The sequence below is a fragment of the Lagenorhynchus albirostris genome, chromosome 1 (genome assembly GCF_949774975.1).
Source record: "Lagenorhynchus albirostris chromosome 1, mLagAlb1.1, whole genome shotgun sequence".
Lineage (NCBI taxonomy): Eukaryota > Metazoa > Chordata > Mammalia > Artiodactyla > Delphinidae > Lagenorhynchus > Lagenorhynchus albirostris.
The window spans coordinates 141,375,327-141,400,468 of record NC_083095.1 but is presented as its reverse complement, the minus strand read 5'-3'; positions in this window follow the sequence as shown (position 1 = coordinate 141,400,468).

Sequence of the window (25,142 nt, the reverse complement as noted above, 5' to 3'; positions counted from 1 at the left end):
AAGTCATTTAAAGAACGACTTTCAAGTTGTACCTTTTAAGGAAAATGACTCTTGGTCTCCAGCCTCTATCTGTCATTACACGCTCATGCATCTCAGGGAAATTAGCAACTTGATTCTTCCCCCCGCTGTCATTTAAAATAAAAACATTCTTATTTGCCATTCAAGAAAAAGTACAGTAAACCTAGCACAGGTGGATAGGGGTAATGAAACACAATTAATTGTATTCAGCAGGCTTTCAGTATCATATTTACCTGCATGTTTCTTGGTGGTGTAACTTGGGTATGATAAGTATTGGCAACTGGCAACAGTGCTGCCCATGCAACATGCATGTGGCTGTGCAGTCTGTATGTGATGAAGGGAGCAAGGTGTCCCACAAAATGACCTCAGCATCCCCAGAGCTACCCACACTGTCCCTTTGCTAGATATACAGAACCAGCATGTGGTATCCGTTCAACACAGAGCCTTCAATGAACCCCGCTGTGTATGTATTGAGGTCTCTTCACAGAGGTGGTTGGAAAGGCACCTACATCTTCTGATAATTGATCTCCTCTGGCTAAATACATGTTTTTCCAAACCCCATATTCACCCATGCTTACTGTGTGCCAGGCACTGTCCTAAGCACTTTGCTGATATTAAAATGTAGTGAGTCCTCTCAACAAAGCTACAGGAAGATTCTGCCACTCTTCCCAGATGAGGAAGCCAAGGCACAAAGAGGGAGGATGGTTGTTGCAGATGAAAAGAGACTAGGAAGACACAGTGTGTCTTCTTAGATGATATTACAGTATCACAGGTGCTAGAATTATGATATCTCAGTATTGTTCATTCTCTCAGGGGTGACTGCTGTGTTGTGTCATGCAGGGGAAAGTCCTTAGTCTCTAGGAAACGCAGCTGAGGTCTTCAGGAGTAAAGGGTCATGATGCCTGCAACTTAATTTCAAATGGTTTACAAGGGCACGCAGGATACAGAGATAAAGCAGATATGGCAAATGCTCACAGTCACAGGATCTAGGTGGGGAGTGCACAGTTATTCATTGTATTGCTCTTTCACCTTTTCTGTGTGTTAAAATTTTTCATAATTTAAGTTGGAAAAAAAATGGATCTGATTATACTTATTTTGGAGTGTGCTGACTAAAAAGAGACCCATAACCAAAACTTAGAACATAACACTTTAGGGGCAGAAGGAAACTGAGACAGCCTATCATTTTAAAGATGAAGGAAGTAAACATATTTAATAGTTATTAAAATATAGTATTATAAATATTCCCATTAAGTGTTTATTTATACTTTTAATGGTTTTCACAATTTTAATAAAGTTGGAAAAAATTAAAATGTAAAGTATCTAAATATTTTACTAATTATTTTTAAATGTTTATTAATTTTAATAAGTTAATAATATTGATAGATAATTACACAGTACAAATATAAATGATTGGCGTATTCAGCCCACATTACAAATCAAAGTAGAGAAAGAAATGTCTGGGACTTTACCAAAAGTATAAGTGGGACAGACCAACTTGAGTTTAGTTTGAAACAACTCTAGGAGAGGAAAGGCAAAAGATATTAAAACCTAGGAAAAAGGGGTGGAGAGAGGGTGGCATGTGATGATTTTACTGAGTACTTCTACTTTATTTATACCATTCAGACAACACCTGCTACAATATGTATCTGGGAAGCCGGGTCCAACACGAATGGGCCAAAGCACATCTCAGCTGTCATCAGCCAGGTGTCCAGACGACAACTTTGTGACCTGACAAATGTGCTTTGGCTGGACCAGTGCTGTATGTATAGGCGTCCAGCATGGAGAGCGTTCACCTGGGGGACCAGGGTGGAGGTGGGAGACTGGGAACATGGAACTGAAAGTTGTCAATAACTCAAAGTGCCCACATTTGTGGTTTCCATCCTCTTCCCAAACCCTTATGTATGCCACCCTTAACCCCAACGTCCTCTCCCAGCCCCCAAATTGCTGACTGCGGGTCACCAGGAAGGCCCACTGCTCATCAGTCCTGTTCCCCCAACAAATGGACTCAAGAGAATGAGAAACAAAGACATAATCATTAGAACTGTGATTTTACCACAATACCCGTCACCCAGATATTTTAAATGTCTCCAGATGTTGTCCCAGTTCTGCATCTGAGAAATTAGCCATGGGCACCTCTTGGAATTGGGAGCAAGAGTGAATCAGGGCTTGTAGAGCTGCTCCAGAAAGATTCTCAATCCTTCAGCATTTTGCTGCCTGGCCCTGGACTCTTTAAGAGGCTTAAGTAAATGCATCAGCAGATCTGAGCACCAATAAACACCTTAATAACTTTCACATTACATGTACGTGTTTCTTAATGCTCTTGATTTTAGATAAAATATGTTCCAGTAAATTCTAATATTTTAAGCCCTTCATATATGTAAGTCTACATTATGAATTAATGTAGTAGTACTTTAAATAAAAATTCCTGGAAAGGCATGAATTAATACAATATGTTTAGGAAAACCTGAGGTATTATTTCAACTCATCTTGGGTACTTTATAAAATTATGTTCCACAGGTACCAAATACTATAGCACCCTCGACAAATTTGTAGCAAGTGACTTTTGACACTCTTAAATGTTGACTTAGTTCTGTTACATAAAGCTATTTGTTCGGGCTTTAGAGCTACACATTAGCAATTACTAGAAAGACTAAATCACAAGGAATAATATAACACACTTTGGGGTGTTATACTTAGAGAAATGCTAGCAAAACTTCCATGGCGACCCTGACCTCAGAGGTGGCTGGGGAACTGGCAGCCTATCATGTGAGGTTCTGCTCAGAGGACTGAACACTGACCCCACTGAATGCTGCATTAATGAGCTGGGATCTTCCCCCCAGCTCCCTGCTTTGAGTTTTCCCAGTTACTACATGAATCAAATTACGGGCACCTCTGCTGGGTTTCCTGTGAAATAACAGATCTTACTGTAACCAAATATTACCATCTCGGAAAAACTTTATGCAACTAGCGAGGACACTTCATTCTCAGGCAACAGAGAAAAGCTTCTTTGTTTTGAGATTGAACACCTGGAACACGTTATCCAGGGGGGCCTCCCTGGGCCCACAGTGGAGAGGGGGCTCCCAGGACCCAGTCACACCCCTGCCTGTGGAGGGCCGGCCCGCCCAAATCTCCGTGTGGCCCAGTTTCATCCGGCTTTGCGGTTAGCTGTAGCCACATGGCAGAGGGAACCCTGCATCTACATGGAAGGGCCACACTGGTGAGGACCACAGACCTGCGAGGCAGCGTTCCATGGGACAGAGGAGAAAGGGCTAAGGGTTCAGGGATGGGAGGCTGGGAACCAAATCTCCTGCCCCCAGACCGCTCTCACCCTCCTGAAGCATTTAACAGATAAGAATGCTGGCTGTGTGTCTGAGAGAGCAGGCAGACACTTGGCATGGCATCAATCAGGGTGTGCAGCTGTGGAGGGCTTCCCCTGGTAACCAATGAAACCCAGTGTTTCCACATTTGCTTCAAAACATTGACTTTCTGTAAGAAAACCTGTGTTGCTTTTTTTATCTTCACACCATGGCAGATCCAGCCGTCACAGGAAGGAATCTAACTTGGGACATTTTGGAGGCGTAAGTTAAGGCTGGCATGTAGGGGTCAGGATGTGGCACCACGGCCTCACCCCTCCTTGTTGAGAGAACAGAAGGCTCCTCAGTGTGGAGAGCCAGGGGCCATCCTAAGGCGAATCCCGTCCAAACACCAGTGTAACTTTTTGAAGATAATATTCCATCTTTGTTCACATCTTTTAGCCTTATCGTAATGAAATATAAGGTCTTTGCTGGAGGGGACACTCATCTTTGGGCCCCTCACTTACGATGCCCAGATGGAGTATATAGTAGTCACCCCATGTTACTGGAACTAGTCTTCCCAAACCCTCCTGTGTACAGTAGTGCCCTGAGATGCAGATTCTGAGTCAGTAATGGAGTCAGGCCTGACGCAGCACTTTCCTAACAAGCTCCCAGGAGATGCTGCGGCTGCTGGTTCAGGCCACACTAAGTTAAAAAGGGATGTCCTAATGACAGTTACTTGCCTACAGAGCAGGCGATTTCCCACATTCAGTGAAATTCCTATCTTTGACTCTGAGTATCTAAGATAGTTGTATGAACATAGCTTTTTTTCACCCCAGCGGAAAAACAACAATAATGTCTGTGTTCTTATTCTTGTGTCATTAGCTCAATTATTTACATGTGAATATGAAGAATAAATCTAAGCAACTCATCAGCACTTTAGATGAGGAACTGCGGAAACAAACTTGAGGAATGCACACTTTTTTACAGAAAGGTGGGAACTGCATGACCACTGAGCTACTGCAAATAGCAATGATCATTTTAAATAAATTTTTTTTTATTAAATAAATTTTAATAAAAACCATTAACTTTTGCTAAAGACTCAGAAATAGGGGTGCTTGTCTTTCTGCTGTGTTTTGAGAGGGACAGAAAACCAGGTAAAGCCACTCTTAAGACTCTATCCTTTGCACAAAAGTGATTGGGAGTCTACACCTCATTGACCCTTTAAAAGTGCGTTCCTTTACTTCTTAACTGTTGATAGAGGGTTCTATTGGTTTGCAGATTATTTCCTCAAAATGGTGGGAGTACTATTAATTATTTCCAGCCCAGTGTTCTGTTTCCAGAGACCTGGTGTGCTTCTACTCATCTAAGCTGAGCTCTCTAGCAAGATGCAAGTCAGCTGCTTCATCTCATTTTAAAGCAAGTTTAATTTACTTGATTAAAAGTATGCCTATGTTCAACGCGTCTCCAAAGGGTCAGGGAGAGACATTCATGAAGACTTTCCCTTTGAAATAAAATATACAGATTTTGTTTCCCAGCGTTTTCACGTCGATCTTCCTTGCTTTCTTAGTTTTCATGTAGTATCCAGTATCACAGAGGTTGGCAGCAGACCGACAGGGAAATACTTCTGATGGGGGCCCATTCTCTGGGCTTGTAGGCGTAACATATATTTTACAAGAACAATGAGAAATCAGTGGGATTCACTTTTCACTGTTCCCCATGGAAGAAATTCTCTCTGCAGCAGAAGTGGGGGTGGTGGGTCAATGGTTGTGATATAAAGCCCTCAGCAGAAAGACAAGCACCCCTATTTCTGGGAATTTTCTGTCACTACAATCTCTTTCACAATGTTCCTTTGCCTAGATTGTTCACACAAACCATAAAAATTCGTGAAGAAAAAGGAGCCCTACTGACCAGAATTCTTTACACAATTTTTTTTTAAATGGAGTGTTTTCTATTTATTTGTATGTTTATATCTTTTGGAGGAAAATATGTGACATATATTATTTTTACCATGATGTGCAGAAATTCCTTAAGCAAATATGTGATTAGGCATTTTAAAATATAAGATGTATTTATATATAGCTTACACCCACACATTTATTTTTATTTAGCCAAAAGATTGAAACTGCACTTTCTTGCTCCTTTCTTTGGTTTCCTGTTAAAATATATAATTATGCAGATTTTTAATGTACCTAATAGCCCTGAGGAGACTAAGTAGTGATCTTTTTGAAACTAAAAATATTGGTAGGAAGTGGTTCTCTTCTTTTTTTCCCCAAATTCAATAGCTCAGCTATTCGTTTCCTGTTTCCAACAGCCAAGGTAATTAGACCATAATGAGAACTTTTTGCTTGGAGGATGACATCTGAAAGTTGAAACTATTTGCTGCACAAACCTTGACACAGAGGGAGGGGGCAGGGCTCATCTCGTCAGAGGGAGAAAGTTCTGCTACTAGAATGTCACTCCCCTCAGATTATTTCTTCCTGAAAAGACTCTAAAATCCAGGAGGTAAAGTGACACTATACTGTTTTTTATGGAATGATCAATTCTTCATTGTAGAGGAAACATTTCTAAAAGTTCCAGAAAGAGTCAGAACATGCAGGAAACCTGGTTACCACTTGAACTATCTTTCTTTCTAGGCAGAGCACACATACAATGACATGCACACGTCTGAAAGGTATACCTTGATGAATTTTTCACCTGGGTATATATCTGTGTAACCACCACTGAGATAAAAAATTACATTTCCCACGCCTGAAGGCTCTTAACCTCTTCCTGTCATCACCCCACCCAAGAGAGCCCCCATCCTGATTTCTATCCTCCAGAATGGTTTTGCCTGTCCCTGGATTTCACGTAAATGGAGCCATGCAGTATACATCTTTCTGTCTGACCTCTTTCTCTCAAGGTTATGTGTCTGATCTGTCCACATTGCCCTGGCTAGTTGGGCTCTGGTATCTTCACTACAGTGTAATTTTCCTTTGTGTGCATATACCACCCTTTGTTCTACCTTTTATGGATGTTTGTGTATGTCCCAGTTCTTAGGAAGAAAGCTGTTGTGAACATTCTCCTCTACATCTGTGGGTGATGTGAACACTTTGGTTCATGTCTTTGGGTGAACGTAAGCACTTGTTTTCCTTGGGTAAGAGTGGAATTCCGGGGGCATCCAGTATGTGCAGCTTTGGTAGATTCTGCCACACCACTTTCCGATGAGGTTATATCAACCAGCCCTGCCACCAGGAGCCCATTGAACACTTTTTGAACATCAATAATGGGTGCAATCTCACCATTGAACACAAAGTCTCAACTGCTCCCAAAAGGAGTCACTGTGTTTGGGCAACAGGAAAGGGAGGAAAAAATAATTCAAAAACTGAAAACTACTCCCAGGGAAGCAACTGTACCCAGGTTCACAGGCTCTGTCCAGGGTCTGACAGTGTACCATTTCCCACCCACTCTGGTCAGGGAGGGCGGGCCAGCAGCGCTGCCTGGGCAGCTCACATCCTTAGGGCTTTTGGCCGTGTGTGTGGCCGGGGCTCTCCCGGGACAAACAAGGCTTTCTGGGGTCAGGCTGCCTCTAGCACTGTCCAGCCCAGTTCATGGCCTTGAAGACTGACACTTGTGTGACTTGCCTACTTAATCCAGTGAGTCACCTGAGCCTTTCTCATTTAGGCCAAATTCCATATGCTCTCTTTTTCCAAAAATCTTTCTAATTATTGACCAAAAAGTAAATAGTGGAACTTCTTAAGGAAGTCTGCCACCCTCACAGCCAGCAGTCCCCCAACTCACAGTGGCCCTGCTGCCCTTTCTGGGTCCTGCCTGCCCTAGGGACAACACCACATCCTCTCCACTTTACTCAGACCCTCGTGGGGCCCAGAAAGAGGTCTTTGGGCTCTGGGCTGTAACTAAGCCAGAATCCCAAGGGAGATAGGAACCCAAAACGTCACTCCCAAGCAATTTTAGAAATAAAGGAGACAGAGATTGATACAAGGCAATTGTCCTTACTGGCAACTTTTCTGAACAGCCACCATGATGTCTTTTTTAAAACTTAATATACCTGCTGCTCTCTCTCCAAATTGAGAATTCTCCACCAACATCTGTGTGGGTTGCCAAAGAGTGAATCTGGTAGCCCTCTGACTGTCAGTGGCCAGACCCTCTGGGTTAAGGCACCTTGGCCACCTCATGTCCCGCTTCCATCACTCCATTTGTCTAATTCCTCCTAGGTTTCCCCTAGAGCTTCTGCTCCTTCCTCTAGACTCTAGTTTGGTTGGTTGAAATCTCTGCTGGCAGTTTCACATGGGCCAGGATGTTCATCAGGCCCTTGGCCTTGAAAGTTTCATTTGTAACTCAAAGGGTTGGGTGCATAGTGGTTCATAGTTTTGTGGTAGCATAAGGTTGGACCCCAGGCCCTGGAAACTTATGTGCTTAGTATATGCTTAGTTAGTGAGGGAGCCCAGCTGTCCGTTCACCTCTGCACAAAGGGGCATCTTTGGCTGCTTAGGCTGAGATCCCTGACTCCAACAGTCCACCCACCTGTGGCAGAGTTGAGCTGGGTTAAGCATGAGAAAAAGTTAGGGAGACTTCATGGGCTTAAGTATTTCCCTTCTTTTGTTCTTTTTCCCTTTCAGCAGGAGACTGTTTTGAAAGGTATGCCCTGCTCTCCTCTCACCCTCCTCCTGTTGACCAACAGGGACTGATGGAGAGTCCCAGCTACAAGTGAAGAGGGTTGCACTGAGGCCAAATGGACTCTCAGCCCTGCAGATTGGTCCCAGAATCTGACAGTTAGCTGGGGAGCTCATGCAGGTGAAGGGATATTAAGCCATGACCCCAGATTCTTGGATACTCCTCCCTTTAAGAGGCAATGCTTAATTCCCCTCCACTTAAGTGTGGGCCAGACTTAATGTCTCCATTTTCACAAATAGAAGAAAGCAGAAGTGATGGTGTGTGACCCCAAGACTACGTCCTAAAAGGCATTGTAGTTTCTTGCTTGTTTCTTTTTTTTTTCTTTCTCTCTCTCTCCTCTCTCTCCTTCTCTCTTCCTCTCTCTCTTTCTCTCTTGGATCACTAGCTTTGGGGAAAACCAGCTGTCATGTCATGAATATTCTTGGGAAGCCCAGTAGAAAGACCCACACGGTAAGGAACCAAGGCCTCCTGCCAACAGCTATGTGAGGTGCCAAGTTGGTAGCAAACTGTCCAGCCCAGTCAAGCTTTCAGATGATGCAGGCCCAGTCAACATTTTGACTGCATCCTCAAGAGAGACCCTGATCCAGCATCATCCAGTTAAGCTGTTCCCAGACTCCTGAATAAGAAAATAAATACTTATTGTTTTAAGCCACTAAGTTTGGGGGTGATTTGTTACACAGCAATAGATAACTAAAACAGAAGGGCTTTAGTACTAATAACCAAATATTTCTGGTTCTACCTTCTAATAGCAGGAGGACATATCTTTCCTCTGTGGAAGTTTTAGATATGGATATATAACTTTCTTTGGCTTGTGAAATGTGAGCAAGACTGATGGGGGTCACCTCACTGAGGGCACTTCAAGAGCCAACACACTGTCACCATCTTTCTCCCTCTACCAAACCAATCATCAGTGTTTCCAATAAGGGAACAATGCTTCATCAGCTTAGGGCCCAGAGTGGGGGTGATGTGTCACAGAGCTCCTAGCCAACTGACCATGGATATGTAACAGAAGAAGAAATAGGTCTTTGTGAGTTTTAAGTTATTTATTGGGTGTTTGTTACTGCATCATGACTAGAACTATACTAACTAAAATAAGCAAGGCTACACAGGAACAGGAATCCTCCATCCCCCCACCTCCATCTCTTACCTCTCTTTGGGCAGGAGAAAGCCAACATCTCCATCAAGGTCAGCAGAATTTCACCCTTAACATGGGATCCCACCATCCACACAGGGAACAGCACTTCCTCATGGTTCAGGAGTGGGTTGGGAGGTTGGGTACTGTTGCCGTGGCTCTTGTTGTTTAGAAGCCAGTGGATAGGAAAAGCTTGCATGTGAGTTAGAGGAGTTTAAGGTGTTAAGGGCCCATGTGATCCAGTTCTGAAAGTCACAAAGTCAACGCTGATTGATCCTTTGCTTTCTTTTCCAGAACCATAAAGAATTTGGGGAAAATTACTGTCTGGCCACCCAGAAAACAAAGGCCAGTTAGGGTTTGTTTTATTTTCTCTTCTTAGCAGACCAGCCCCCAGTTCCCCAAGGAGCCAGTGTGGTTTGGAGCTTCCTCTGTGCCTGCCTGTTCAGCTCTTCTCCACAGACCCCCTGCCCGGCCCCTCCCAACCCCCTCAACTGCCCTTCTCTCCTTCCCCAAAGCCCCTGCTCCTTCCCCCAGTCCTCAGGCTCCAGCCTCCTCGTTAGGAAGTGTTAGAAAGTTGCTGGAGTGAGAAATGAGCCTGTGAAAGCTCGTCCTAATTAAACTTCGACAAGGAGAGTGACAAGAGGCGACGGGGAGGAAACGGGTGCCACCGGGGTCTCAGCCCAGGCCCAAACTGGGGAGGCCTTTGTCCTGCAGAACAAAAGCTGCTGTTTGCATGTGTTAAACCCCATCAAACCTCATCAGACCCAGGTGCAAAAACCCATATCCCGAATGCCATCCAGGCTTATGCCACCTTCTCCAGCACTGCCGGGGCCCCAGTCATCATTCCTAATCAGGACAGGGCCTCACATCAAAGCTGCACCCCCTCCACAGACAGCTTCTTCTCCAAGATTCATTGTTGTTACAACTTCCTACACTCAGCCCTGGCCTGACAAATTAGGGCACAGAGCCCCACCGTGGCATGGCTGGTCCCTGCTGGCGTTGTTAATGAGGTAGAAAGGGCGGGTTTGTCCTAGCCTGGGACTAACATAATCACATAAAGCTGTTGCTTTGGAACAGACTGAGCTGCCCCCGAGTCAATTTCCCTGAAAGCGAAGCAGAGCAGAGCTTCCTGGGAGAAAACACAATGCTGTCTATTGTCTCTGTCGCTTCCTCTCCACCCTCCCAGCACTGAAGCATCTCCTCTACTCGGAGCCACAGCCCTGTGCACAAGCTGTTTGTGGACGTCCCGCCGCGGTTTCCAAAACCCCGTGAGAAGCAGTTTCTGGCCACAGTCATTGTTTCCAGACTGGCCAAGCCAGCTGGGGAGGAGAAGCCAGGCCCAGGGAGACTGTCTTCCCGGCCCTGGGAAGAGGCCAGGCTTGCAACACAGCACCCTAGCATCTTAGGGAGAACTAGATGCACCTCCATATCTGGGCAGCACCAGGGTGGGGCAAGGACCAGGAAGAGGCTCCCAAGAGGCCGGGTCCCTGGCTGAGGACAGAGTGTGGATCATCTAGCAAGTCCTCAGAACCATGCTGGGCCCCTGACGACGAGCTTCCTGCCAGGACCGGGCAGCCATCTGGCCTCTGCCAACCTAAGCACCTCCTCCTAACCATTGCCCAGTCCTAAGGGTGAGGGCCATTCCCCAGAAGTGGTTGAGGTTGGGAGGAAGTTCCCGTCACCCTCACCAGCTGTCCTCAAATTCATCTCTGCCACCAGTCATGTGGTCTGAAGAACCTAGTTGGGGAGAAGAGGGGAGTGGGCTGGGAAGCCCACTCGGAGGGACCAGTGAGACAGGGGGGGAACCTGGGCAGGAGGCTGGATGGCACGATGGAGCCACGTCTTCCCAGCTATGTATTCTTGCTGCATTCACTAGGTCACCAAAGAACCCTGGAAGGCCACAAATATTCTAGGTTGGTTAAGACGTGAGCCCTCTCTTACTAGTCGGGGAGAGCAACACGTGAATGACCAAATACACACAACCCAAGGCGGGGTTTACTGAGGGTTGTTTCAAAGGTTCAAGAGGTGTCCTGAATGAGGAGGAAATAGAAAGGTTTGGTCAGGAGAGAGGAAGCCTTCCTGAGAGGGGCTGTCCTCACTCAGCCTCGATGGGTGAGTGGAATCTTGCAGAGGGAATGGAGCAGAGGTGAGGTGACAGCTTTGCAAAAGCATTGCTTACGAAAGGGGAAAAAGCATGTGTTCTCTTCCCAGCCCTGGGTTAGCCTGTCTCTCCAACCTAGTCCTTGGCATCCATGGAAAACTGATACTTTTCTAATCTGCAGCTGGCCTACCATGTCTTCCCACCTCCCCCTTTGCAGTGTGGTATGTGTGGTGGGTACTCGAGGATACTCACTGATCCTGATGATGAAGCCATAGCACCGGGCCCCTGGAAACCCAAAGGGCCCACTTATGCAGATCACTCTTGGACGCTGGCAAGAGTGAAATCACTTGATAGGTATTTTGTCGTGTGTTTCTTTTTAACCATATAAAAAAAGGGTGGCTGTGCAAAACCCAACCCAAGAATATCTTGGCTCAGGCTCAACTAGATGAAACTTTAAAAAATGATTTAATGTTATGTTAGACTGTTGCATATTAAAGCAATGCAATGCCTTCTAAGAGATGAGAATCAGATCCTGGTAGTGATGACTCTGGTGAGTTTAAAGAGTTATATAGCTCACTTCTCAAAGGAGCAACAATAAACATTTCACCCAATGTGTACAGTGGCCTGGACCTCTCATGATAGTATGAAATACCCTTTTATTCCCAGATTATGATGCTACCACCTTCTATTTCCCTTTCTGAGCCTCACATTTCCAAACAGCAACAACGCGAGGGACAGGAAGCTCCTGGGAGAAGGGAGTATTCAGGCCCGCGTCAGCTGTAGAGCAGGGCTATGTGATCACAAAATCAAATCGCTTCCCAGTAAATGCCAGTTTCCAATGGCTCTCTGGCCAGGGTTGCCAGGGGTCTGTGTTGGGTATGGTGCATCTTGAGATGTACAGCTGTGGAGACCTCTCTGTACAGAGGCATTCATGGAAAATGATTGGGCAGTCAGCCCACAGCAGATGTGATGGGAAATCAAGCCCAAGGAGCCAGGATGCAGCCTGGGAGGGGACACAAGGAACTGGGAAGCCTCACAAGGTAACCACAGGCGGAAACCCAAAAAATGAAGATATTTTCACCAGTTCCAGAAAATGGGGCTAACTTAAAATGCAGCTCCTTTCCTTGAAGTGGGCTTGGCAGGTCCAGTTGTTGAAAGGCAAAAAAAAAAAAAAAACCAACATGTTTTCCATTTGTCTGGCTTGCATATCTAGCTGAGTTCTCTCCAGACCCCCTCACATGCTGAATTGATGTGTAGGATCAGAACAAAAGGAATTTAGAGTAGGCCTTGCTATAGGGTCCAGAGCGCAGGAAGTTGTAATTGTAAAATATTGCTTCATGCATTTATGATACAAAATCAGCAAACAGATAGTGCGGTGCCAAGTCCTCTCGGAAGTTACCGAAAGTCTTACAGCTGTAGCTTCTCTGGCCACTGCTTTAGAGGGTCACATGTGCCCCTTGCCCTCAGAGGCCACCTGAGGGTGAAGAAGAGGGAGGCAAAGGTCCATCTCCCCTAACTTTGCGAGTTCCTCTTTGTCCATCACGTTCCAGGGCCTCAGCTCTTCACTGTCCCTCAGCCTGCCAGTGTGTTCTGTAGAGTGGAAACTCGCTCATACCCAAGTGTGAAAGTGGACTCCAGCTTTTTTGGATGGAGGGGAAGGCTCATATTTTTACAGGTCTTAAGCTAAAGTAAGCTCCTGCTAGGCAGATGAGGGAACTATATTTAGGGACAAAAGGTCCATATTGGACTCCTGTGAGTTCCTGAAGGCTCCTTGAGATTTCTTACCTCTGAACTTTATGCAAAGGTTGCTTCTGCAAAGCTTTCTCCCTAATGAACTCATCCTTTCTTTCTGTTTAAAAATGTCACTTCCCCAGGATGGAACTTCTGTGATTAGGAAGTGGTCCCTGTGGCAGAAGCTGCTAGTTGCCAACCAATACCTATAACTTTTTCTTCTTGACTAACAGACCCTTATATTGTTGGGGGCAACAATGGGCCCAGCAAAAAAATTACATTTCCCAGGTTTCAGACATCTGTGGCCAAGGAGATGTAAACATCTTTTGGAGAGGGGTGGTGCGTCAGATAAAGTTCTTCAAAAGAGGGATAGTTAAACCTGAAGGTAGGCTTTCTGCTTTGCCTTTTCCCCTTGGAATGTAGTCATGATGGTTGGAGCTCCAGCAGGCCTCTTGGGACCAACTTGAGGATGGAATGTACAAGCTAAGATGGCTGAGCTGAAGGAAAGACAGAAGACGTCAGGCTTTCTGGTGATTGAGTGTGGAGCTACCTCACCAGCTCTTGACTTCCCATCTCTGCATTTCTTTTATGTGAAAATAAACCTTTATTTTCTTTAAGTCCCCATGGTTTCCAGTCTCTGTCACCAGCAGCTAAACTAAACTTAACTATGTCCTCCTCTTTCTGCACTTCCCCATACTGCTATTCACACTTGCAATGTCTCATTCTGAGTCTGACTTCTCCCTGGTCTGTAAGAGCTATGAGATCACCAGTGTATCTGTTTTTTTCACCTCTGGAGCCTCATCGCCTGGCTTGGAGTCTGGCACATAGTAGCAGCCCTATAAATATTTGTTAAATGAGAGGCCCCTGAAATATGGCTCTGCCTGTGGATAGGCACACTGGGAGCCCCTTTCTATAGAGTTAATCAAACTTCCAGAATATCAGGATTCAAGGCCCATGAGAGGTGAGTGTTTAGACTAATTAGGTCTCAGAAGAGGGAAAACCACCTATTTATATTTATTTATAACAATAAAATGGCTATTTTTGAGCACCTGCTATATGCTAGGCACTATATTGGGACTTAACAAAAAATCTTTCCAATCCTCACAGTGGATACTGTGTAGATAGCTAGCATTTCTTACTTTAGTATATGCCCCAGGTCTTGTGATCTATTGCTACATAATAAACTGCCCCAAAACTCAGTGACTTAAAATAATAGGCATTTTATAATTTCTCATGATTCTAAGTACTGTCTGGACCTCAGCTAGCAGGTCCTTCTGCTGGTCTAGTTTGGTGTCTCTCATGTAGCTACAGTCAGAAGTTGGCTGGGTCTGGTCATCCAAGATGGCAGCTAGGGCTGATTGTTCAAGATGGTGACAGGTTTGGACATCCAAAATGGCTTCACCCACTTGTCTGGAGCTTTAGCAGGGATAGATGGAAGGCAGTCGGGACATTAGGATGACTGGTCTCGTCTCTTTCGTCTCAGGGCTTCTCTGTCTCTCTGTAGTCTCTCTACATGGTCTCTCTGAAGGATATCTGGACTTTTCACATGGCAGCTCAGGCCCCCAAAAGGGCAGAAGCAGAAGTTGCAAGACCTTACTTAAGACTGTAGTTAAACCAGAGGCAGGAAGAGCCCAGAGTTAGCATGGGAGGGACCACTCATGGACGTGAACCCCAGGAGGACCATTCATGGGAGCCATATTTGGGGATTAGCTGCCCCTGCCACACCCCATGAGTAGGTGTGACAATCTGTATGTTATCGGTGAGGTGGCTTAGGTTGAAAGGGGTGAGGGGGCTTGCCCAGGCCCCACACCATTGAGGGTGGGAATGGAACCCAAGGCAACCTGCCTCCACAGCCTGCCCTCTTCTTCACTTGGTCTCTCATACAAAGGGGTGTTCCTGAAGGCACATGTGAGGCCAAAGCACACACTGTCAAGCATTGCATGCATGGGGTTGCGGACAGCTCTCTCCTCCATGTTTTAGATCTGTCATTTACAGCAGTGAGGAGGCTCTGGGAAAAATTTGCCAAGATGAAAGGTGACTTGATGGAAGGCTCACACACAGAGGGACAGGGTCACCCACACCACCCCACACCCATAGCCATTGGCTCCCTCTGTCTACTCCATCCCATTCTATTAAGATTTCTGCCTGTGCGTCATTATCGCAGGTGAAAACATATTCTCACACGCACATTACCTGCCTCACCCGCCTCACCCGCCTCACCCTCTCCCTCCTCAGCCAGGAATTTCCCAGTGGGATCTCTGCAGGTGCAACAGGAACCAGGGTCAGCAACTCACATGCTCGAGGGGTGAGGTGCTCAGAAGGGGGGAGATGGAAGCACGACTCCAAGGCTGGAAGGAGCCCCAGAAGTAAGGTCCCCACAGAGCTTGAGGGTTTCCTGCATCGATTTTGCACAAATGTGTTTTTGGACACTCAGTTCCCAGGGAAGAGTAGGCCAGGCCCCCTGGCCTCAGAGCTCAGCCTTCAGGGTAGGGTAGGAGAAAGAATGTAATCAGAGTTATGGCTTAATGAAATGAACCGTGATGACCGTAAACAGACGTTTGGGATTCGGTTTGTTATTTTGTACAAGGCATTACCTTTTGACGGTGTCTGGTGTTAGGGTCAAGCTTCAAACATTTTCACGTCACCAACAAAAAGACAGTGATGCCATTGTTACACTGTACTTTTCCACCTTAAAATGGGATTGGCTTTGTGGGTTGGGAAAGTTACCAAAAATAAGTTCTTTCAATCACAGAGGTTAACACAAAGGAAGTTGCTCCATCATTTGAAAGATGAGAGACTGTAGGTAAGTAAGTGCTGTTACAGACGAAGGTATGCCAGGTCACCTTTACTCAAGCTTTTGTTATGTTTAATGCCCATAAGAGACAATAAACCCAGTACAACTGGAGGAGAAAAAGTAAGTTTGTCTATTAGTCCCTATATACTGGGTAGAGCTGAAATAGCAGTATGTGATTGCTCATAGCTACATGCTATGTTTTTTTTGTTGTTTTTTTTGTTGGGTTTTTTTTGGTTGCGTTGGGTCTTCATTGCTGCTCACGGGCTTTCTCTAGTTGCGTCAAGTAGGGGCTACTCTTCATTGTGGTGCACAGGCTTCTCATTGCAGTGGCTTCTCTTGCTGCAGAGCATGGGCTCTAGGTGCGTGGGCTTCAGTAGTTGTGGTGCACGGGCTTAGTTGCTTCACAGCATGTGGGATCTTCCCGGACCAGGGCTCAAACCCGTGTCCCCTGCATTGGCAGGTGGATTCTTAACCACTGCACCACCAGGGAAGTCCTACATGCTATGTTTTAAGAAAAGCAATAACTAAAGAATGTTTTCCCTCTTGAGAACCAACACCCTAAACAGTATGCCCAACGTGGGTGTGCCAAGCATTCTGACAACGCAGCTTCCTAAGTGCCAGTTCAGGGTGGAGGAGACAGATTGGGGGTGAGGTGCCTCTCTCTCTCCTTTGGAAGGAGGTTCTGCTCTAAGTTGGTGACCTTTATTTTGTGTCCCAACACATAGGCCAGATACCACCAATAATGCCCAAATCAGGCCTTTTTTCAGCACTTCCAGACTCTGCAGCCATTCGAGGACTCCCTGAGGAGTTGCCTATCTTTAAAGCACACACTAGAATGCCTTACAAGGGAGATGCTGGGGGCCAGGCAGAAGTGGAGGGTCCAAAGGATGACGGTGCCAGGCAATACATTGGGCCACAGCTCACCAGCCCCTTGGCCCCAGTGTAATGCACACAAGCCTCACGCAGACTTGAAAGTTGGGACTCTCTGGTATCTTTGGTAGAATTGAGCTGATGCTGCCTGCTCTTATCTTACCTAAGTGGGGTGACAATAAAAAGGCCCAAGTATGTGATCTTTGATTTCTTTCTTTACAAAAGCTTTCCCTATACTCAGGAGTACCATCTCTTGCCTCTCCAGAATGGCATAATATCTTGAATTGATAAGTAATTATGCTGCCTGGACATATTTTCCCAACTAAATTACAAACTCCTTGAGAGCAAAAGCCATATCCTATTTTTCTGTAGTCATGAAGCCCAGCTCATATAATGCTTTAACAAAGTGTCAAACCTTTTGGCTTAGCAGAAGTCCATTTTGCTCAGGATTGCCTTACTACTTTTTTTTTTCTTTCTGGTACGCGGGCCTCTCACTGTTGTGGCCTCTCCCGTTGCAGAGCACAGGCTCCGGACGCGCAGGCTCAGCGGCCATGGCTCACGGGCCCAGCCGCTCCGCGGCATGCGGGATCCTCCCAGACCGGGGCACAAATCCGTGTCCCCTGCATCGGCAGGCGGACTCTCAACCACTGAGCCACCAGGGAAGCCCTGCCTTACTACTTTTTAAAAGATACAAATCAAGAGGGTGCTTGGGCATTTATGCCTGGGGATCATGGATTTCCACATGGTGCAGAAGAAAACATCCTGGACTGGGAATCAGCTAGCTCTATGACTATGGACAAAGGCTACCCCTCCAAGTCCAGAGTTGATTTGCCTGTGAAATAAAGAAATAGGTTTTGGAGATCTGTATGGCCTCTCCCAGGTCTACTACATCAGCTAACCATTGATAATGTTATTTCATCAATTAATGTCCCAGGAATGGATGGGAAGACAAGCAGAATTTGTTTGTATTACTCCAACCCAAAGCCTCATTTTAATTTGTTCTAGAAAGAGAACTAGTCCTGATACATTCACTGCAGACCTACTAATAAACTACCCAACTCACAGTTGATGAATATGCCAAATATATAAATGGCCATTTGCATTTTGAATATTTTGGGGCCCCTTGCGACATCTGGTACCAAACTGTCCTGGGTCCACAACACTACTTGGTGGCTGGTGTGGGGATCTCTACAGTTGTGCACTTAGGTTCTGGAAGCAGGGTTCCAGACAATAAACCAACAATTTGAAAAGTATGAGAAGTGCTATAAAGACAGTAGAATTGGGTGCTGTGAGAGAAGGATGGGGACACTGTTTTAGACGGGTTATTTGGGGAGGCCTTTCTTATGAGGCAGCATTTGAAATAAGACTCTCATGACAGAAGAGGTCCAGAAAGATGCAAGTGCAATCACGAAGGCCCTGAGGTGGAGACATGATGACCATGTTTTCAGAACTGAAAGATACCCTGCACAGCCAGCGCCTGGCAAGTACACAGCATGGTGTGGACGTGGCGTAGAGCAGGAGGGCGGTCACAAGCAGCCTTGCAGGGTGGGAGGAGTTGCTTCATTGTGGGAGGGCTTAGAGTCAGAGAGGAGAGGGCATGGTCCTGCTATGCTGTGTTCCTTCTGTGTCTTGTGCAGTCAGTTCTACTTTAGACAGTGTTTCTTCCTAGTTCAGCCTTTACTTGGGTATCTCCAAGCAAAGGCTGGACTAGGAAAAGTTCTCTTCCCTTAATCAACCTTCCTTTCCATCCCATTGGGAGCAAAAAGACCCTGACCTTCGTCAGTGAATGCCCTGTGGCATTGGAGAACCCCTCCTTGAGGAGATGAAGGGTGACCACATGCCTAGCCTGACCAGGCACCCTCACCTGGAGAGGCCCATTTCCAGAACAGCCCAGTAACACCAGGTCATCTACACAGCTGTGTGCTACTGAACTGTCCCATTTCACAGAGTAGGAAGCTGAATTTTAGAGGCCTGCCCCAGGTCACACAGCCAGCAACTGCTGGAGCCAGGATGCCCGAGAATATTTACTTCACCTAAGTCCATAATAAAATATGGAAGCAGTGCATCGACTCAACATTCAGTGATTTTTTTTTGGCACCTCCCCTATGTTGGCCACTTGGCTTGGCAATAGTGGAGAGACTAGACAGTGTCCCTTTCTTCACAGAGCTCAGTTTAATAAAGAAGACCAATACTGAACCAGTGACTACACAAATAGATGCTTAATTATAATTCTCTATACACAAAATCATATGTTTATTATAATGTAGCTACCCCCTTAGTTGGAATATGTACAATGCCTAGAGCTGATGCTCTTACGAAGAAGCTGGAGGCCCACTGCCATCTCCATGCTCTGCCCTCCCACCACCTGCTTCGACCATCCACTGCCACACTTGCTCCTTGGATGTCACCACTTCAGCCATTCTGGGCAAACACCTTGTTGTAACCTGCTGTCCCCGGGAAGGGAGTCTCATGTCCCAGTGTGGGCCTCTGGGTGTAGTAATATCCATCCAAGCGCCTCCAATGGGCACAAGGCCTAACCACCAAAGTGCCCTAAAAGTCCCCCTACCTTCCCCAAGTCTGTATTTCTTCCTGTTAAAACCTGCCATCCTCAAGCCCCTGAATTCAAGATGGATATAAAGAGCAATTTGTATTCCATGTAATGAAAATATAATCTCTTCATAGTATTGTCCTGGTATTTTTGGGCTTTGATCTTGTAAAACTGTATTGATTTAAATTCTTCAAAGCCATTCCCTTGGGGGCAGCTGTAGGAGCCTCTGAAGAATTTTCTTGGAATTTCTTTGGGCTCATAGTGAAACGTAAAGTCATCTTCAATCTGAAAAGTAACAACTAGAAAGAGAAGAAGGACTTATTTCAGCCATCCTGACAAGGTGGGCTTCAGGTTGGGGATGCAGGGGGCACTTTTCACAAGATGGTGCCTGGTGTCCCTCTCCTGCCATGATGTGCATGTGAAACTCCTGGGGCTCCAGTTAACATGCAGATTCTTTCTCTGTAGGTCTAGGGCAGGGCCTGAGAGTCTGCATTTCTAAAAAGCTCCCAGAAGATGGTGATGCTGCCAACCTAGAAGGGTACTTTCTAAGATACTTGTCAGTAGCTTGTTAGTGGTGCAGAATCCTGAACCCCACCTCAGACTGATGAATGGAGTCTGAATTTTAACAACACCCCAGGGGATTCCTGTGTACCATACAATGTGACAAGGCTGGTTTCTAGGGCTTCCCTGCATGCTGTGCCCATAGCAGACATAGCTAATCTATCACCACTCTGATGATGAGTTGAGATGCTTCTTTGCACAGTGCCATAAGTGCCCTACTCATGCCTGACAGTCAGCCTGGGAAAGAAACCTTATGGCTGATCTGGACTAGTAAGATTAAGAAGAGTCAGCCCTCATAAGTGGCTAATGAAACAGGAGAGAGAAACAAGTCAGAGCAAAGTCTGGCTTGCAGAAGCCCCCAAACCAAAAAGATTTCTAAAAGGAGCCCAGGAAGTGTCTGCAAAGATGAGATGAAGCATAAATATATGTGAAGGGGTATGTTTCACGGGGAGTAGGTCTACAGTCAGCCAGAGAAGGGTCTCTGAGGTCTGGACCTGCTGAAAGCCACTTGTGGCATTGATCAGGGAGAAAACCAGGAAGAAGGTTCTAGAAGGGTTGAAAAGCTGCCCACCCACCTGGGAGTTGCTTGGCCAGGGTTGAAGGAAGGGGCTGGGGTCTGTCTCCCCAGCAGGAGAGTCTCAGGGGGCATAAATGGGGCATCCCCTACACAGCAGGCAGAGACCAGCCGTGTCACATCATGATCTCATTTAGGTCTCTCGACCTGTGTTGGAGGTCCCACCATCCCCTTCTGACAGGTGAGGAAACAGTCCCAGAAGTTTTGAATAAAGAGGTTAGAAAATGCTTTAGTGGGAATCTGACCCAGTCTGTATGCTTACAAGGCCCATCTCCTAGGCTCATACATGTTTATCCTTTAGCATTAAAAAATCTATTTCCTGCAGTCTCTTGGCAAATTTCCATTAGAGAGTCCTTGGCTGTCTTGACTGTGTGAGGGACAGGGAGGGAGGAGGATTGGGTGGGTACCCAGGTGGGAGTGATGGTTGGGAGCTGAGGGCAGGCAGGACAGGGCTCTGTCAGATGAATGATGAGTTGGGCAGCAGTGATGTCTTCGTGTCTGTTTCACTGCAAGTATGCTTGGTGTGTCACACCTGCTCTCTCGTTTAACCCCACGACCCCCTATCTGGGAAGGAACCATGACTCCCATTTTCAGAAGAGGCAGTAGAGGCCTGAAAAGCTCAGGTGCCGGGTCTGAGTACTCCCTGGGCAAAGAATCACACCCACATGTGTCTGGTCTCAAAAGGCAGGAACACTTATAGGCTCAATAAGAAGTGAGTGGGCTTTTGTGGGCTAGCCTGTACACTAACCTCCAGTTCTAGCATTGTGTCTATGATACAATTGAAGTTTGAGGCACTCTAATGTCAACACCATTTCTTTGTAAGTTGGGAAAGTCCTATTTCTCACAGTGGAAAAAACTTCACTGGCAACTTCCTACTTAGCTTGGTCCCATCTAGTGGCCAACTGGAAGAGTGCAATGGAATCATTGGACATTGCTAGCAGGTGCAAAGACTGGCACTTCCTGGGATAAAAGATGGGCTGAAATTCATAATAATTGAAGTGTCCATGGAATTTATAAGATGCACATTTAAAACATGTGAAATCTATAATTCAAGTTTTGTTCTTAATGTTTAAGCTTATTAACTATTGCTGGTAGAAAATACACCTTATCCAATCCATCGTCTTTTAACTGATAAACTGTATTTGATGATAATATGATATGACATATAATTAATATAAATAATAGAATTAATAGAATATAAATAATATATATAATATAATACAAGCCCAGTGCTTGCAGACATGCTTAATAATGAAAAACATAAATTTGAAAATGCTACAGGTCACTAATTAATCTAATCCCCTGAGGGTGGGATGGATGTTTTTGGATCACCATACTGCCATATCAAAAAACAAAAAACCAGATAAAAGTATACATAAATAGCCTTCCCATCTGTCATACCTAAACATATGCTAAGACATGATGTACTTTCTAGAGACTTTCTAATCACAGGGGAACCTCAAGAGCTCTGCCTGAGCAACTCTTACACCACAAACACAAGTGCAGGAGAATCCCCAGGTCATCTCATGAGAACACAGATTTTAACAACCTCTCCCACCCTTTCTCTACTGCAGGATTCAAGTAATGGCAAAAATCCAAAGGAAGATTCTTTGGTAATTGATGCTTCTTTATAGGGATTCCTGGCTGAAAGGCAGGAGGAAAATCTTGTCACTGTGAGGTTAGGATGGATGAGACCAGGAGTGATTCGCCAAACTAACACACTCAAATTAGTTTTCAGACATTTTGGGTTTGGCAAACTGTATCTTGCTAAGCCCCCTTTCCCGACATTTTTATACCCCTGTGGATTTCAAGGAAAATTTAATATGTATGTTTCGGATTCAATTCGGCTTAACTCAGCACAATTGTTTAGTGAGAGCCACTTTGTGTCCAAGAATCTTCCAGAACCCTTTTATAAGCCCCTTAAACAACTTTCCTTCTAACCAGGAAGTGTGTTTTGTCAGAAGTAAATTGAACTCAAACGCCCAAATAATTCAAATTTGGTTCAGAACTCAGAATCCCTGAATTTTTAAGAGGGTTGGAAAGTTTACAAACAAATCTTCATGTCACTGAGGAAGTCCGGTGGCGGTACTAAGATGTGTAGAGTATTACAAGTGAGATGCAGTGATTACATGTGGTGACATTTTATGTGCTTTAAAGCCAAAAGTCTGACTTCTTGCTGCCTGGATCAAGTGCTGGCCTGGTCAAGCAGCTTCCAGGTCTGGGTGGCCCAGGACCCGTGCAGTCCCATCAGCTTTCTGAGTGCTGGTACCTTCCTCAGCAGGCTGGAGAGTGAAGCCACAACAGCTAACACCCACGGGCACCATAGAAAGGTGGGCTACCTGCCCAGCCCCATGAGGGCCTTTGCAACAAAAGGTCTCTCTTCCATATATAGGACCTCACCATCCAATTTAGGCAGTTAAATCTGTAGATGAATCAATGAGCTAGCTTCATTTATTCTATCCCAGGGTTAGTTTTGTCTTTTCAAAAAATTTTACTGTAAACCTGAGCACAGAATGTTCAGAGCATTTGATTAAAGCCAAAAAAGTACAGATGGTGATAAGACTTTTTTTAAACGTGCTGCTCTTTCTATACAAACATGACATAATTATTCCAGTTGAGTTTAGAAGTTTGTTTTTCTAGTCATGGTGTTGGGGCATGGTTTAAATAGCCAGCTGTGTCACTTAGTAATGAGGTTCAGCCACATGTAGCAGAAAGCCCAAATAGCAAGCTTAAATAAGACAGGGATTTACACTTTGCTCACATGTAAGAAATCCAAGAAAGGAAATCCAGGGCATAAAGCCTAGTTCCAGGGTCATCAAGGACTGGACTTGGGCTCTTCCTGTGTGCCTGCTTCAACCTCCTTATCATACAACTTCCATTCTCAGCATTGCTTTATGGTCACAAGACGGCTGATGGAGGCCCAGCCCTTATGTCTATGTTCCAGGCAGCAGGAAGAAAGAAGAGCCTCTCAGCTGACTCAGTCCCATGTAACGAGCTTCTTTAGAAGCCCAAACCAAAGACTTTGGCTTATATCTAATTAACAACTACTGTCTACCAGAGAGGCTGGAAAATATGTTTTATCAAAGCACATTGCTGCCTTCAATAATATAAAGTTCTACCAGCAAGAAAAAAGTGAAGAACTGGGTGGTCAACCAGTTGTCTCTACCTTACCTGCCATGCTCTCTCCTGCCCTTTTCATAATTCTTAATCACAGCAGTTATTGGTAGAAGGTGGACCAGGAGAAAATCCTGGGAGCCATGAACTGTCAGGCTGAGTGTGTGAGACCTAATCAAGGCCTGATCCACAAAGATTCTGAGGTGTCTTCTTTGCTTTTAGGTACTTAGTTCTCTGCCTCTGCCTGGACTAAAACTGATTTACCCCAGATCAATATTGTGTGTGGAAGATCTTCCCTCAAGGCCAGAAGGGACTAGAGGGGCTGGAGGGGTTGGGTGTCAGCTGGCTCATCTTCCTCAGGCCTGGGCGTTCCTGCCTCTGGTGTCATCACTGATGAAATCTTGCAGGAAAGCAGATGTGTTTACATGTTCCCTGAGGAGAGAATAATGTAGTAGTATGGGGGTCTTAAGTTACAGGGAGCCTGAAAGGCAAGTAGTCCCCTACTCAAGTCAAGTTTGGGCAACATTGAACAATACACACGAAACGTGGCATCCACTCCATTGACACCAATTGGGAGGTGCTCGCAGTAAAGTCTTTCCTCACCCCGTCAGCCCAGTTTTTAGCTAAGCAAACTGAGGTGAGGTCACCTGCACTGAAGGGCCACACGTTTCCCTTCTTTAGAGAACCGCCTTCACCCAAGGAGCCTGGCTTTCCATGAAAGGCTCCCACATGCCCAGGTCCTGGAAGCTGACGTTGACTCCTGGGTGCTGGGTAAGGTGAGTGGCCTGTGGGAGGCAGCTCTGCAGCTGGCCACCTGCTCTGGAGCAGGCCTCTGGGAACCCCTAGTAAGGCTTAGGTACCAGACTGGAAATGAGGTAAAACAAAAAGGAGTTCCATTATTATCATTCTCCTTATCATTATGAATTACATTTGCTACAGACCTCAATATCTCCTACAAGGTTTATGCATTTAAAAATGAATTAGGTTGAGATTTTGGAGGGGGTGGAATATCTAACTTAAATTTTATCTCAGTCTTTTATCTCATCTTTATTCATGATTATTTTTATTAAATGTTCATCAAACTAGTAAGCCCTCAGCATGAGATGTCCTGGACTTATATAATTTGAGATGCCAAGAAGCCAAGCAGCAGACAGCAGTAGCACCACCACAGAGCTGAATACAAAATACAAATGCTATTTTTACAATGAAATTAGCTGAGTGACTACTGCTTGACCAGGGAAGTTGGTGGAAGCCAGAGAGAAGCCAGGGAGACTTGCTAACTTCCCAGAAGAAAGCCTACTAGGAGGAATCAATCTCAAGGAAGAATAGGAAAATGTATACAGCACTTTACAGCTTATAAATCACCATTTTCTTACTTTAGCTTCCCTAAACACTATAAAGTGAGATTATTTTATGGAAAAAGAAACCAAAGCTCAGAGTGAGGTGTACAACCGAAGGGCACACAGCTGGAATCCAGGTCAGGGATGTGGTCAGAAGGGTTGGGCCTCTAAAGCCTTAGATGTTCAGACAATCCCCCTGCCGCCCAGACATCCAATGGCTGATAATGGGAGAAAACAGTCCTTCCTCTTTTCCTGGCACCTATAGTCACCACCTCTGAGGCTGGTACCTAAGGGTTTGATTTTTATACAAGGCACACCTGGAGGGATGCTGCTATCATTTTGCACCTATACGTTTGCTGTGCTCTCTGCTGCCCTTGGTGAAAGAAGGGTGC